Here is a 15,944-nt window from a genome sequence, read left to right on the forward strand (position 1 = left end):
GGAAGTATAACGGGGGCTCAAATGGCAGAGCATTAGTCTTAAGTGAAACAGCTCTTGGACAGCACCCAGGCCCCGAGTTCAAGCCCTAGGACCAGCCCCCAAATCCATAGTATTCTCTCTCTCTCACTTGCTCGCTCACTCGCTCTCTCGCTCTCATTTATTTACTTTTGTTTGCTGGTATTGGCATTTGAACTTGGAGTCTTACACATGCTCAGCTTGCTTGCTCAGCTGGTACTCTACTACTTGAACCATGTCCCCATCCCTGCTTTTTGACAGCTATTTTAGACATGCAGCTTTACAGACTTTTCTACCTGGGCTAGCATTGAACCCTGCCAGTGTTGGGTTGTTTCCTGTAAAACAGTTTATGAAAGCCTTCCAACACACTATTGAATGCGAAGGATTGGTGTTATGAAACTGACCTATTTAAAAATTAACAATTCTGATAATGCCTTAAAATATATGCATACACACAATACTTAACTTTTTGTATTTAGGAGAAACAACAAAATATATATTTCAAAACGATTATTAAAAATAGTAAACATCAAAAAAATCATTGAAAATGGTGTTCCTAGAAAGGGCAGCATCTTCCTAATCACTATTATGTGGGCATTTGTTCAGTAGAATAGTAACTCTTTGTTTCTGCTTCCTAACCAAGACCACCTTGGTCAACTAGAAGGATGAATTATAAAGGAAGATGAAAAAAATTATTAGTTCCTTCCATTTTTGTCTTGATTTTCTTTTTAGTGACACTGGGGTTTGAACGCAGGGCTTTGTACTTGCTAGGCTGACGCTTTAACACATGATAGAGTTTAGTTCACAGAGGGAATATAAAATTGTCACGTATCAGATCAAAGCTAGATTCCCTAGGATTATATTGTGACTTTGAAGATGTAATCCCTTGGGCTGGGAATATGGCCTAGTGGTAGAGTGCTTGCCTCACATACATGAAGCCCTGGGTTCAATTCCCCAGCACCACATATATAGAAAATGGCCAGAAGTGGTGCTGTGGCTCAAGTGGTAGAGTGCTAGCTTGAGCAAAAAGAAGCGAGGGACAGTGCTCAGGCCCTGAGTTCAAGCCCCAGGACTGGCAAAAAAAAAATGTAATCCCTTGTTTCTAATCTGAAATAATAAAATCTCAGCTCAAAGGGACCACAGGTTCAAGACCACCTAGGAACGAAGAACTGCATGGGCTCCATCAGCATCATCTCACACCAAGGCTGATGCTGCTCCCCTCCATCCACGGAGGCCGTTTTAGAGCACACACACTTTCCGTGTGGGTTTCTGGACTCAGTACTCACCATTGGAACAAAGACCCACCAGACCCACAGGCAGCAATCACAAGCTGAGTGTGGGATGATTTGTTTCCCACACATCCTTGCACACATCATCCTGTGTCCTGCAGTTGCCTACAATCCAAAGACTTGAGGAAAAGGGAGCAAAGTCATCCACTCTTTGGCTTTAGAAAACCTTTTCCCAGAAAGAGCAGAGAACACATGTGAAAGGCGCTGGGAATCGGCAGACTCTCCTGCTCCCCTTTTTCTGTGCCCTTTCTGACTCACCAAGCAACAGGTGAGCCCTCCAGGCAAGATGGAGAAAGGAGAGCTGAAGAAGAAGAAAGGAAGTCAGAGGTGGGGTACAGCTGGGCTTCCTCTGTTCTCCCCCAATCGTCAAAATTCCAACTGTTCCTGTGTTTACCTGGAGGACCCAGAAGACCCCTTTACAACTGGGAGATGGGAGAGCGGATCTCTATACATGAAGTCTGCAGGGATGCAAGCCAGATGAGTTGGTTATAGACTGCCCCATAGTGGCTTGTAAGTCTGTGGATTTAAATGAGCTTGCTCAAAAGTAATTGCATGCAGCTAGGCACCAGTGGCTTACCCCTATAATCCTAGTTAGATCTGTGGATTGCAGTTAATCTCATTTAATCATAACCTTTTGGTGTATATAACTATTGGCCCCAACCTATGAACACAAAGACATTCAATTTCCTATGAGCTATCACCTACTACTGATCATTAGGAAAGCCAGAATTTGTATCTGTATCTACATGGCTCAAAAAACATCAGAGAAGGTCTGGGGATATGGCCTAGTGGCAAGAGTGCTTGTCTCGTATACATGAGGCCCTGGGTTCAATTCCCTAGCACCACATATGTAGAAAATGGCCAGAAGTGGCGCTGTGGCTCAAGTGGCAGAGTGCTAGCCTTGAGCAAAAAGAAGCCAGGGACTGAGGCCCTGAGTCCAAGCCCCAGGACTGGCCAAAAAAATCAGAGAAAACGATTTATCTAGTACATGGTTGTTACCTATGGAACAGTAAATATAACTGAAATAAAATTAAAGCTTGTGTTTTTTTGTTTCTTTGTATTTTTCCAATCCTGGGCCTTGGACTCAGGGCCTGAGCACTGTCCCTGGATTCTTTTTGCTCAAGGCTAGCACTCTGCTACTTGAGCCACAGTGCCACTTCTGACCATTTTCTATATATGTGGTGCTGGGGAATTGAACCCAGGGCTTCATGTATACAAGGCAAGCATTTTGCCACTAGGCCATATTCACATCCCCAAGCTCGTGTTTTTTTATGACAAAATATGCATCTCCCTATCTTGGTTGTGCCAATGCACATCAATATTGAGAAAACTCCTCTTTACAGGGCTTCATAAAGCTCAGGCCCTGCCCTCTGCTTTCCCAGGAATGAGCAGGCAGCGCAGGAGGCAGCCTCCTGACCCAGGTGTAAACGAGAATCTGCTCCACCTCCAATGGGTAGTGACTTTGATCCCTGGAGGACACTCAATCAAACAACAGCAGAGACTCCCCCAAATCCAAAAACTCAAGACAACATAGAGCCAACACCAGAACTACCATTTCTAAGTTTTCGGTTCAGTATTCCTGACACTTAAACCATAATGAGGTCTCTAAGGAATCCCAATAAATACCTACCCTCTTTCTTGTCTAAAAATTGACAAAAAGAAGAGAAGAGAATTGGCAAATGGAGAATAAAAGATACCCTTTGTTTCTGATCGAGGCTGAGTTGGAAAATCTAGCCATTTCTCTGCCAGGAAACCTGCCAACCCTAGAATGGAATAAGAGAAAAAAAACCTTTGCTAGAAGACTAAGGAAGAATCATCTGTCCCAGAGGAGAATCATGACACTACATTGCAACCTTAAACAAAAAGACCCACCATGAGGTATGTAAAAATGCTCCTATAATACTCCCTAGTTATTTACTCTAAGTCTACGTTAGGCTTCACCCACCCACTGTGTTTACATGCATCCAGGTAGCTGTGTCTCCTGTTGCTCTGTGAACACAGGGAGAGGTAATCTCTCGATTCTTAAACTATGAAACGAGGTGAGATGGGGTGAGATGGAGGGTCGACTGAGCAACCCTGAAATCTCAACACCTATTCAGCTACTACTTCTGCCCTATGTAAAGTTGACCTGGCTCACTCTGACACAAGAAAAACTGTTCTGTGTTTACTAAGAAAAACTGTTCTGTGTTTATTAACTCATAGGAGATTTCCAACTAGAACTATCTTAATTCTAATGAACTCAGTGTTTCCTGAAAACTCATAGGTTTGAAGTATCTGGATCTTAAATATGTTGCCATTCTAGCATTTTTCCACTGGGTTATCAAGTCCTGCTCCCTATTTGCTTCTTGGAGCCATTGTACAATGCACAATGCATGTTTAAAGGATAAGAATTGATAGATGGATTCTCCCAACTGATTGGCAAAGCCTTTTATAAAGTAGGTGGAAGGCAGGAATGGTTCTCATCATTCCCTGTCTCCACCATCTTGATTCATCTACAGTGAAAAAGAAGGAGGGCGTGGGTGTGGAAATGTGTATGTGTGCCTGTGTGTTTCTGTATTTCAAATTGCATTTTTTTGGCTACATCTCCAATGAGATGATTAAAGAACTTTAGCTCTTTGCAACTCGCTCAGCCAAAAGTTTGACTATGCCTCGCTTTCTCAATATGGTTCTCATTTGCTTTCAACCTCATTCATTTCTTATTATTTGTCTTTCAGAGAAAAAGGCAGTAACAAAAATCAACCTTGGTCTTCGTTAATTAAGGCCTGCATTCTTGCTGGTACATTTCAGGAAGAGAATCGTAACGTTTACCTCACTCTCTAGAAACCTTATAATGTGGTTCTCTTCATTCATCAGGGCTCCATTCCCGGCTTTGGGGCCCATCTTGGTTTGGAGGTCTTTAAGTTTTCATACTGTATTGTGGACATCATTTCACTTTGTAAAATTTTGTTTCTCTCTGCAGAGATCCTGGAAGCAACCACTAGGATAATTCTATTGGTTTCCCTTTGGGAAGAAGACAAGAAACAAGGATTTTATCTGACTTTTGTGATTTTTATAACTGAAAGAGAGAAGGGTGGTAAAAGCTGGACTTTCCCCTCCTGTCACCCCCAAATACCAAGCATTCTGATGTTCATTCCCTTGTTTACTTGGTGTCTGACATCTCGACCCATGGAAATTCAGTCTCTGTTTTCATGAGGGATAAAATAAAAGCATTGAATTTCAGAGTTTTTTTCCCACCAAGATGTGGAACTATATGTAGTGAGGAAGAAAGGGCTTCTGGTCTCTTTTCCTCTTAACATTTATGCCTTTGAAAAGAAGAGTGGTGTGGCTCAGAGATCATTTTACTCCAGCCCACTTAGTAATTTTGACCAAAGTAAAGCACTTGGGCTGAGATTTTTAAGAACAGATCTTTAAGGAAATTTCCCCACCTGCTTATTCAATTCCTTTGCTCAAGGTACTAGTGAAGGCCTTGAGTTGGCCCCCCACATCTGTAATCCCAGCTACCCAGGGGGCTGAGATCTGTGGATCCCAGGCCAAAGCCAACCCAGGCAGGGGAGGTGCTATAGAGACTCAGAGACAATCTTACAATCCACATCAAATCCAACGTAGGACAGAGCAAAAACGATATGGAACAGAAAAGGGAGATGTAGAAAGAGTGAGAAATGGAGATGAACTCTAATCCTTTGTGATGTTAAGGTGCTTGTGTTCATTTGGCTGGCTCACCAGCTTGGGCCCTGAGGTACCCCAATGGAAGGAACAGCACAGGAGATTGAGAAGCAGCTGCAGCAAGTGAGATGAGAGATGAACTGACAGAAATAGGTCCTAAGAGCCAACCTGCTCAAGATTTCCCACAAGGTAGTGAGTTTGATTTCATGTGCTATTGACAGCTCAAGATGAGAATGGAGAATTCAATCCTGGTGGATTTAGGGGTGGCTTTCAACTATATGAATAGAAATGAAAACTTGATTGAATAGCTTCAGGAGGTAGTGATTACAGACACTCCTTGTCTAGAAAGAAACTTGAAAATAAAATCAAGAGAAGGTTCCAGCATTTGGAAGGTTAAGTGATCAGTTGTCTGATCCTTCTGGCACTATTGATTCTCAGTTTGCTAGAATAAAAGTTAATGCTGATCAAACTGACTCCATGCCAGCACTTTTTATTTTTAATTTATTTGATCTTCATATAGGGGTGCCACAATCCATTTGGAAATTTATAGCAGCATGCCTGGGTCCTACAAATGCATCCATGGAGATGGATGGGCTGAGAGCAGCTGACAAGAAGCTGTAAGAGTTTGAACTTTACTCTCCCCGCAAGGTAATGGCTGTAGAAGATCTTTAGCACAAGGAGGAAGGGCAGAAGGCTGAATTCATACTGTTGTCCTGGCTCTGAAGCCCACTCTCACCCACACGGAGCACTGGGTCGGATCTTTGGTTGTACCAGCCTGTGAAATGATGGGGCTCTTTTCTCCCGTGGCTGCTGTGCAGTGCACCCCTCTGTTCGGGTCACTGCCACCGTGGAAAGCAGAGGAATCAGGAAGCTCACCAGAGCCCAGCTCTCTCTGTTCTCAACCTTCGTACGCATCCATGCCATGATCTTCTATTGTCTGGTCTCTCCTCTTACACTTTCCAGTCCACAGCCACTTCTGCCTGAGATGATTAGGCACTGGAGTGATGCTGGTGATCAAAGTTACCAGGGCCCTGGTGAGCCTTAGGCAACACCAGGCTTGGGAGAGAGAAATGCCCCAGTTAATCCGCACAAGGCTTGGCACTAGGACCGAGACCAGGCTCTAAGACCACTGTAGCTTCTGTTCTTCCTGCTTTACTCTTTTCAAGAAACAACTTCTCCCAGGAGCCAACATTCTACATATCTGTTTCCCCATCTTTCCCACCCACAGTACCTTACTGTACCAACCCAGGTGCCTTCAGTCAAAAATAGAAAACGGGACTCCAATGAATTTACAGGAGATTATCTTATTTTATAGAGCCAGAAGTCATCTCCTCAATGGCACTTTCTGTCATGGACCTTGTGCTATGCCATCCTCATATGTCGGCATCTGCCAAGACAGCTCTCCTACTGCCACTTTGCTGGATCCAGGGGTGGCTTGTTACGAACCTGAAATGTCCCCCCAAAAGATTCATATTTAAAGACTTGGTTGCCAGGCAATGGGACTTTGGGGGAATAGCCAGATTGTGGGGTGCTAACTTCATCAATGGGTTAATCCATCCATGAGTGTGATAGCTCATCTTCCTTGCCAACTTGATTGAACTGACATCTAGAGGATTAGTAAAGCACAACTCTGGGTGTGTCTTTGAGGGGTTTCTAGACAATTTGGTCATAAGGACTAACGATCTAATGATGGATTCATAATATGATGTTACTATGATGTTATTATTTGGAGATAGTAAAGGCAGGAGATGGGGCCTCTTTGAAGGAAATAGGTTACTGGGGGTGTATCTTTGGGGCTATGTCTTGCCATGGCCACTTCCTGTGTTCTTTCTACTTCCTGTTGGCCATTATATAGGCTCTTCACCATGACTTCTCTTCCACAATGGGCAGAACCCACTGGAACTATGAGCCACACTACATAATTCCTCCCATTTCTCTCAGGAACCTGGTCACAACAGTAATCAAATTAACACAAATGAGTTTGTATCTGGACAGATACTCCAGAGGTGGGACTGGGTGGGGGAAAGGTAGCTTACCTGTGGTGGTTCCCACCCCCCCCACAGAAGCTCCACTTTACCACTGCTCAGAAACAGTGAAGCCGTGGACTGAGACCTCTGAAACAAAGCCTTTCCTCTCTTGTTTATTACAATGGTGAAACTGTGATAAAACACAGTTCCAGGAATGAGAAGATCCTTTCAGAGGCTCCCCAGGAAATCCTTTGCATACCCTGTCCAGAATCTGAACCAATTCCTCCTATAAAAAGTCAGACAAATCAGCCTTTAACCAGAATAAAATCTTATTCTGCTATCACAGGCCAAGAAACTAAGGATCCGAGAAGTTGGTAATGTGCCAAGTACTACATGGCTCGTGAGTAGCACATGGAACTTTGCTGGCTGAAGACAATGGTGCACCCTTCCTACAAGGTCCAAATCTGCAGACATCCCATCAAGTCCCTTAATCAAAACAGCAGTCTGTATATAACCTACACACACGCCCCCTGTGTCCCTTAAATCATCTCGAGCTCACAATACCAATACAAGGAAAATGCAAAAAAAAAAATGTTATATTGTACTGGTAAGGCACTAATGACCCAAAGAGTGTCTGTATGTGTTCAGTTCAGAAACAATTACTTGAAATTATTTTCAGTCCACAGCTGGTTTAACCCACACATGTAGACCCCTAGAAAGAGTACTGACACATCTAGCACAAGGCTTGACACTGAAAAGGTTCTCATGAAGGCTGTTGTCTTATACCCTATCTGTCTAATCCATTGTGTAGCCACTTACCACACAATGGTTTACACTTAAATTGAAAGCGTTAAAATGTAAAAATCCCATGCCTCAGCCACACAGGCCACATGTCAAGCCTCATTTGACGTGTACCTCTGAGGACTGGGAGCTGTCAGAGCGCCTCTGTAGCTCTGGTCGGCAGCACAACACTCTCTTACCTATAGGCGACTGTGCATCTCTCCTATTATTTCCAGACTCTGGGAAACCCACAGGAGATGATGCCTGCTCTCAAAATGTGCTCTTCTCCCCTTTTCCATTCTGCTAAGCCAGACCCAAGACCAAGGTGGGTCTCAGTGTAGACAGAGCTTCCTCCTGGATTCTGGGTGAGGCTGGAGGGACTAGGACTGCTTCCCAGAAGTTAGATGGAACCAGAGGCTTGCTGTTCCCTGCCACTAGGAGCTCAGCACCCCCCCCCCCCCTTCCTAGCTTCTGTGTACTGCTCCCGCTTGCTCTGGGGGCTCAGAGGGAATGGCAGTGATGACATATTTAATGAAAGGTAAATATTTACGGTCAGTCTCCAGCAGATGTGCTCTGTGGGTGGGTGGATGGGTGAGCACAGACAGAGCTATGAGCCATGGCTCTCTGGGTCTCACCTTAGCAATTGCTGTGCCTGAACTTCGCCTTGTTCTGAAGTCAGAGCCGGTGGGGAGGAGGGAATGAAGGTTCTATCGGCAGCCCTCCAACTCCTGGAGGATGGCAGTGCGCCTGCAGCTGGAGCAGTTTCCCTGCACTGTCTCTGAAAACTCCCAGAGGCACAGAATAGCCTTGCGGCCAGTGTCCTGGGGCACTGCTGGCATCTAGTGTAGAGACAGGGAAATGCAAACACTGCGTATGCGTAAGCCCAGGGAGGGCTGCAACCATACCTCACTGAGCACTGTAAGGTGAGCCCTGAGGCCTCCTCCTCCTTGAGGAGTGGCTGCCAGCAGACAGAGGAACCCTACAAACGAGAAGTTGTTTCCCCAGTTCCCCAGACAACACTCACACCATTGGCTCTCAACACTACCAGACCCACGCCCTTACTTTCTATACGTAATAACCAGTTACCACTAGTTAAGTCTTATGGACATTTAAAACCTACCTATGCACATTAAAGTCCAAACATCATCATAACTGTAATATAAAGGGGAAAGTATTTGATAAAAATATATTTCAATGTACATTATGTTCATGCACAAACACCAGAACACATAATCAGATCATGTGGTTACATCTGTTGTTGAATTTAAGAGAAGAATATCAGTAAAAAGTAGAAGTATATAAGAAGTCCAAGAAAATAAAAGAGTATTGTGTGTGTGTGCCCAATTTTATGTGATAAGAAATGAAAGGAAATGTCTTAAAGAAGAAATGTGATGTTTTACATTGGGTGAATGGAAATTGGAAATAAGAAAACAGACAGGAGCCAAGACACAACTGGGATACCAAGAATTCAGAAGTGGGAACTTAAGGAATATCTGAAAGAAACATGTGTCCCCAAAGAATGGATGGAAACAGAGAGAACAGGAAGGAAATTTCAGGGTAAGGTGGGAGCAGACACTAGTTTATTTGCTACTGGTTATTGAAGAGGGGTTGGGGTGTGGCTTAACAGTCGAATGCTGCTAGCATGCATGGGGTTTGGGTTCAATCTAGCACCACCACCAAAATATAAAAAAAATGAACTAATGATGTTTGCAATATAAATCAATACTACAAGTACAATAGTCATCCAATCAATGAAAACATGGAAGAAGATAGGATCTGAAGACAACAATGGTGAAAGGCAGTCATTTCAATGCTGAGTCTCAGCCCAGGGAGTGCTGTGGTCCCTGTGAACACTACCAGCAGTGTAAACCAGGCAATAAAGACTGTCTGAGTGACCCTGCTGCCGGTCACTGTGGGCCTCCTGTGACTAGAATCTACAGAAACATCTTTGCACTGGAGTTCTACTGCATTCCATCACCTACAGGTGATCTGCCATCTTCCCATATTCTTAACAGATCCTGGGAACCCCAACCCTGTGCTTGCTTCTACAAAGTGCTCAGAGCTCTTTCTTTTTCCATTCTTCCAAACAAAACCCAAGATGAAGAAGGTAGTCCTCGGGAAGTAGTATGCTCCATACAACTTTCATAACTTATCTGAAAACACTACTTAGTGCTGTTGCTTTTAATTTCTCAAGCGCCAATTGTGAGGGTGCTTTACCTACATCACCTGAGTGCACTCTTAGAACAACCTTGCAAGGCATGTATTTGCATTTGCACATAACAGGGATGGAAACACAGATTTGGGAAGTTCACATCTGGCTAGGTGCTTAGTTGAATGCAAACACAACCATCTTGCATCTGAGTCTTGTAGCCACACTAGTAGCAAGGTGAGCAGAACCATGACTTATTTTGCTTTTGGCTTTGTTTTTCCCCTTTTTGCTGAGGTTTGAACTCAGGGCTTGGCACTTGCTAGGCAAGCCTCCAGCCCACTTTGGTTTTGAGTTACCTGAGGCCAAAGGCAGCAATGGTTGAATGTGGTGCTGTTGGCATGCAACATCTCTCTTTATTTTTTAATTAATTTTATTGACAAGTTGATGTAGAGAGGGGGTACAGTTACATAATAAGGTAGTGAGTACATTTCTTGTCTTATTTGTTATACCCACCCTCATTTTTCTTTCCCTTCACTAGTTCAGATAAGCATATATACAATACCCAGTGTACCAAAATCATATACAGTGTACCATCTCTCTCTTTTTTTTTTTTTGGCCAGTCCTAGGCCATGAACTCAGGGCCTGAGCACTGTCCCTGGCTTCTTTTTTGCTCAAGGCTAGCACTCTGCCACTTTAGCCACAGCACAACTTCTGGCCATTTTCTGTATATGTGGTGCTGAGGAATCGAACCCAGGGCCTCATGTATACAAGGCAAGCACTCTTGCCACTAGGCCATATTCCCAGCCCCCACCATCTCTCTTTAAAAGCAAATATTTTAATTGACACAAAATAATTGTCTACAGTTAGGAGGCATGGTGCAACATTTTCATACACCTATACCTTATGTCCTCATGAAGCCCGGAGAGGTTAGCAAACCCTTCACCTCAAGCATTTATGCAGTGTCTCCTTACTGACTGCAAGGTCGCTATCTCCTCAGAGTCAACCTCATTTCTCGAGATATTTACATCCTATTTTGTTCCAGGGAATTTTAGAAATCAGCTACAATCCTAAGAAAATTAAATTAAACTCTATTGGCAGGATATGAACATGGTAATTTATCAATTGTTTTATAATAAAAACCAGAAATTGAAATGTCACTTAGGGCATTTAGTTAAGATCTTTGCTCAGTATGGGAACAATTAGCAACAGACTGCAAATAAATTCCTTGATTGCACTCAAGGATGGGAAAGTGACTTGTCACAAAGGATAAGATGGTGATCTAGCTTGAACATCTGTCATCAGATTGATGTTGAGTTTGATCCTCCAGGGTGGGCTGGCTGCATTGTCTTCCACTTGCAGTGCTTCTTGAACACTCCTAAACTTGCATGCGGAGCCTAAGGTACTGAGAGGGGAAAACTCTCTCCCAACAAGGTCATCGGAGGGGAATAGAATGCTCAGCAAAATCTGTTTCTAAGAGTTGGTTTTACAGTTGAGTGAACTGTTCTCTCTCATTAGTGACAGTGATCAATTAGCATAGTAGGAATGACCCTACCTTTCATACTCTGAGAGTGGGAATGTAAACTACTTTTGGAGAACTTTTTCTTATAAAATTGAAAACACACTTAGATGTTACTCAGCAATTTCACTTCTGGGCATTAATCTGTGAGAAATGAAGCTACATTTACCAAAAAATTGAAATTGTGTAAGAATTTTCATAGTAGCTTATTCCCAAATAGAAAACAATCCACATGTCCACCAAAAGGAAAATGGACAAATTTGTATTCTGTGCATACAGTAGAATAACTCTATGCAGTATAAAAACACTCATAAAAACAACTTAGTGCTGGATGCTGGTGGTTCACACTGGCAGTTCTAGCTATTCAGGATTCTGAGATCCAGAGGATCATGATTTGAAGTTAGCCTAAGCAGAAAAGTTTGCTAGACTCCATCTCCAAAATAACCAATAAGAAGCCAGGCTGGAAGCATGGCTCAAGTGGTTGAGCACCAGCTGGACAGCAAACCAAGCAAGTTCGAGGCCCTGAGTTCAGAAAAAGCCTAGTACTCCTCCCCACAAAATGGATAACTCAAGAAATTAATCAAACAAGTAAATGTTTAATTGGTTCCAGTAATTTAAACTTTGAACATGCATATTACTAATCCCGGATATTTAGGTATTTAAACAGTGTTTCTGTGTAGATGAAAGAGGAATTATGAAGAAGACACAAGGAAACCTTCAGATGTAATGAAAATGGTAAAATTTTACACTTAAAACAAGTTCAAACTGAGCACACTGAGGCATGTCTTCACGTGATGGTGAGTTTTTCTTATATGAATAGGTCTGAGCTTGCTCAGTAAAATCCCTTTGCTTTCCAGGTACTGGTGGCTCACACCTGTAATCCTAGCTACTCAGGAGGCTGAGCTCTGAGGATCACAGTTCAAAGCCAGCCCAGGAAGAAAGACTCTTGTCTCCAGTTAACCACTAGAAAACCTGATGTGGCACTGTGGCTCAGTGGTAGAGTACGATCCTTGAGTGAAAAAGCTCAGGGACAAGGCCCTGAGTTCAAGCCCTACAACTGATACCCCACCCCCCAAAAAAGTCCCTTCCTTTGCTCAGAGAGACTACTTTGGGAATTATTTCCAGTGCTTTCTTGTCTTGCTGCAAGTAATAAGCCTTGCTTCATTCTTCTCTTCCCTGGTTGTGTTAATTCGCTTCCATTTTTGTCCAGTCACAGATTTATCCTCAATACTAATAATAACATTCATAGGCCATTTACTGTGAATCATGAAGTGTTCTAAGGGCTTAGCACGTACTTCATCATGAGGTAGGGATCAAAATTTCCATTTTACATATAAGGAAACTGAGGCATGAAAAGAAATAATAAATTGTCATATAGCTAATAAACAGAAAATCTGGGCTGTATAGGCTCCAGAGTCTACCCTTAACTACTCAACTTTTAGTTGTTACCACAGAGAGCTGCTTATAGGAGACCTGAGCAGAGAAAGATTGCTTCTGAGTAGCAGAGACAGCTTCCCAAATAAGCAAGTTTTGTGTGACAAATTGTACACTATTCTCTGCATCCACTCCTAGTCCTGGGATCTAAAAAAAACTGAACCCACTGGTTTTGGGTCTGCATGGATTATGGTTGAAGATTCAGCTAAGGCCTCAGATCTGCTGAACTGAGATGAGAGCCTACAGGGAACAGCAGACCAGAGCTAGAGCTGGTGACAGATGCTCAGAGACTGCCTGCAAGGAGAGGCAAGTAGTGCCTGGTACTTGCTCTTCCTTCTCCCTGGAAAGCTCTATTTATTTTAACTGGGGTTTGAACTCAAGATCTTGTGCGTACTAGCCAAGTGTTCTAGCACTTGAGCCACAATGCAGTCCTTTTTGTTTTAGTTATTTTATATAAAGGTTTGAGCACTTCTTCCCTGAGTAGGCTTCAGACTGCAGTTCTCCTACTGCCACCTCCCAGGTAGCTGAGACCACAGGTATGTACTCCCACATCTGGCTTGTATTTGAGATAGGGGACACATTAATTTTTTTTCCTGGCATCTAATCAAGATCTTCCTATTTCTGCTTCATAAATAGCTAGGATTATGGGCATGAGGCAATACATTTGAATTTCTTCCTGGAATATTCTTATCACTCCAACCCATTTTTAGGATTCGGTTGCTATTTCTCTGCATCTACAAATGCATTCCTCAGAGCTGTGAGAAGAGGTGTGTGTGTGTGTGTGTGTGTGTGTGTGTGTGTGTGTGTGTGTGTGTTCTACTTTATACATCACAGTGGTGACTTTGGCAATATAGGAGTTTTGGATGCCATGAACCATGTTCTTGAACCCCACTGCCCAGATCAGAACCTATTGGGTTCAGGGTGATTGTTTAGCATGGAATTCAGAAATCAATATCACAAATGGAACTTTCAGAGGAGCAGGAGTAGAATGCAGTCCGCATCTCCAGTCCAATCTCTGTCTGGTTTCTCTCTCCTCCCTCTCCTCCCCACTAGGATCTCTCTGAAGTATATGGCCAATTCCATGCAAAAGGCCTGATATGACTAGTTTTTGGACTATCAACAATGTTTAGAGTTCTCAGTCTGCAAAGACCTGAATAAATGTAAGAGATAAACTCCTAGTTGGCAAAGCAGGTTATGCTGGCACAGTCAGCTTCACAGGGAGTCATTTTACTAAGACTTCAGAACTGAATGAGACTCTACTGTGACATCCAGACTACGAAGACTCCCCTCAAAAGGCCCCATTGGGGATGGGGAAATCCCAGAAATAGAGACTTAAAGTAAATTAGGGAATTAAATACCAGGTTACTAGAATTCCGTAAATAGGAATGAAACTCGGAAGAGCACAAAAACATGGAATATAGTCTGGTGTTAGACTGAAAAAGGAAAATCTGGAATGCGTTCTGGTCAATATTACCTTGTTTACCTTGTTCATAATCATCTGTAATCATTAACCGCCAATTCTGCTTCCGTATGTCTGCTTGCTTGCTTTGCCTGCGTGTGGTGTTCACCTTTAAAAACCCAGGCCTGGGCTGGGGATATAGCCTAGTGGCAAGAGTGCCTGCCTCGGATACACGAGGCCCTAGGTTCGATACCCCAGCACCACATATAGAGAAAATGGCCAGAAGCGGCGCTGTGGCTCAAGTGGCGGAGTGCTAGCCTTGAGCGGGAAGAAGCCAGGGACGGTGCTCGGGCCCTGAGTCCCCAAGGCCCAGGACTGGCCAAAAAAAAAAAAAAAAAACCCAGGCCTACTGAAGCTCAGTGCTGCACTTCGCTCCTCGAATGGTGGAATGCAGACACCATGTGGATAATAAAATCCTAGCCCAATGGATACCAAAACTACTTAATCCATTTCCTAGTGGGTTCACTGTAATTTCATGTATCAAATATAGCTCACCTATGACCCAAGGCTACCCGGTCACAAAAAAGTTATTTTTGCCAATGTCAATGGAAAAATGGTAGACACAATCATGTAAATGGAAGTCATCTTTATCAGTTCCCAGACAAAATGGCAGACAATTAGTCTTTGCCTACTAATGGTAGTATGTGAGTTCAATTATTGAGAGGCAAAATGGGAACCTGTTAGGGGGTTGGGGGACTCAGCTCAGTGGAAGAGCACTTGACCAGAAAGTGCAAGGTCCTAAGTTCAGGAAACAGGTAGGGTTAAAAAGTGGCAAAAAAAAAAAAAAAGTGGCAAACAACATGTGGCCAATAACATGTGTCCCACCATGGCCTTTGTTGTTTCCATAGTGACTCAGGCTCCTGCTGAAATAAATGCTTCTTCCTGCTCGAACACTTCTTCCTGTGATGCCCCAGGTGTCTGCTCAACCAGTGAAAAGAGCCAGAATGGTACATACACAAGCCATCAGGCAATCAGCACAAAGCCCAGGGAAGTAGGTACAGGAGGAGCCCCATGCTACCAAAAACATGCCCTCTAATAGGACTCCCCTTCAGACCCCTCCCGATGCAAGGTTTCTCCACTTTCCTTCACAGCTTGCCTTTCACTTCCAACTAAACTTCCTCTGTTTACCTGAAGCATTTTCCTGCCTTTAATTCTTCAATGGGTAGAGAAAGTGATCTGCCCCAAGATGGTATCAGAATGAATATGGTTCAGACCTCTAGTAAGGCAGAAGATCAAAATAGCAGGCCTACAGACCAACCAAGAGAGTAGAGCAGTCATTCATTGCATAGCTCCACTTGCCTGACATTCTTCGCTTCCACGTGAGTCCTGGTCCCAGTTACCAGGTGAGCACTTCCCGCCTCACCCAAGTCTTCCAGTCCTTCCTGCACACCCTGTACCTGTAATTTAGGGGAAGAACAAGTAGCTAATAAAATTAAATAAATTCTTATATAAATTGTGTTGAGGTCCTGACAGGATTCTAACTTTTACACTTAAAAAAATCTGATTCTGCCCCTGAAGGAGGAAGATTTAATACACATGTTCAATCTAAATAGATTTCCCGTATGTTATGTAAAATCAATACCATGTGCCTAGGTTGCTTAGGGGTTCTTTGCTAGTGCAACTGCTTCACCGGTGAGGACTCCAGAGTCAGCTCCCTGGAAAAGGATCTACT

Source organism: Perognathus longimembris, chromosome 7 (genome assembly GCF_023159225.1).
Source record: "Perognathus longimembris pacificus isolate PPM17 chromosome 7, ASM2315922v1, whole genome shotgun sequence".
Lineage (NCBI taxonomy): Eukaryota > Metazoa > Chordata > Mammalia > Rodentia > Heteromyidae > Perognathus > Perognathus longimembris.